The sequence below is a fragment of the Arachis duranensis genome, chromosome 4 (assembly GCF_000817695.3).
Source record: "Arachis duranensis cultivar V14167 chromosome 4, aradu.V14167.gnm2.J7QH, whole genome shotgun sequence".
In the NCBI taxonomy this organism is placed as follows: Eukaryota; Viridiplantae; Streptophyta; class Magnoliopsida; order Fabales; family Fabaceae; genus Arachis; species Arachis duranensis.
The window spans coordinates 11,860,385-11,861,660 of NC_029775.3; positions in this window are offsets into that span (position 1 = coordinate 11,860,385).

The window sequence follows — 1,276 nt, forward strand, 5'->3', positions numbered from 1 at the left end:
ACTTTCTCAACTATGAACGTGTGCCTGACAACCACCTCCGTTCTACCTTAGATTGAGTAGATATCTCTTGGATTCCTTAATCAGAATCTTCGTGGTATAAGCTAGAATTGATGGCGGCATTCAAGAGAATCCGGAAGGTCTAAACCTTGTCTGTGGTATTCTGAGTAGAATTCAAGGATTGAATGACTGTGACGAGCTTCAAACTCCTGAAGGCTGGGCGTTAGTGACAGACGCAAAAGAATCACTGGATTCTATTCCAACCTGATTGAGAACCGACAGATGATTAGCCGTGCTGTGACAGAGCGCGTTGAACATTTTCACTGAGAGGATGGGAGGTAGCCATTGACAACGGTGAAACCCTACATACAGCTTGCCATGGAAGGAGCCTTGCGTGCTTGAAGAAGAAGACAGTAGGAAAGCAGAGATTCAGAAGATAGAGCATCTCCAAAACCTCAACCTGTTCTCCATTACTGCAAAACAAGTATTTATTTCATGTTCTTTTACTTTTTACAATCAACCCTGATAATTATTGATATCCTGACTAAGAGTTACAAGATAACCATAGCTTGCTTCAAGCCGACAATCTCCGTGGGATCGACCCTTACTCAGGTAAGGTATTACTTGGACGACCCAGTGCACTTGCTGGTTAGTTGTGCGGAATTGCAAAAGTGTGATTGCAATTTCGTGGACCAATATCCCTCTTACAAACTTGTAATAACAAAGACGAGGGAAGAAAATAATCTAAATAACACATCAGCATACAAACCAAACGCAGTATAACTCTTCTTAAGGCCTCTTCATCTGGTTCCTGAAAAGGTAAAGCTGTAGAGGAGTGAAAACCTAACCACACGGTCTCACCACGGAGTTTCAAAGTTGTCATAAGAAGATATCTAATACGAAAACTATTTTCAAACTTAGTGATTATCATTGTCTTATGAATCTTAAAAAAAACAATAGGTAATTGTTCAAAACTTTTCCGAAGAACTAATGTTTAATCTTTCAGAAATCCGAAACCTTTCCCTTTTTATAAGAAAATCTCAAATCAGAAATCAACCACGCAATCAAACAACACATTCATTAATTCAGCACCAAAGTTCATTCTCAAATGTAGCACGCCAGGACAAACACAGGCAAGACAGACAAGGAAAGCACAAGTAGGTAGTAGTTACAGCAAATAGTTCAAGTAGCAATTAAGAACAGTTTAGAAATTAGGCAAATCAAAACAAGTTCAAACCCAAGCAGAGCATACAAATGCATATAATGCATGCCTGTCCTA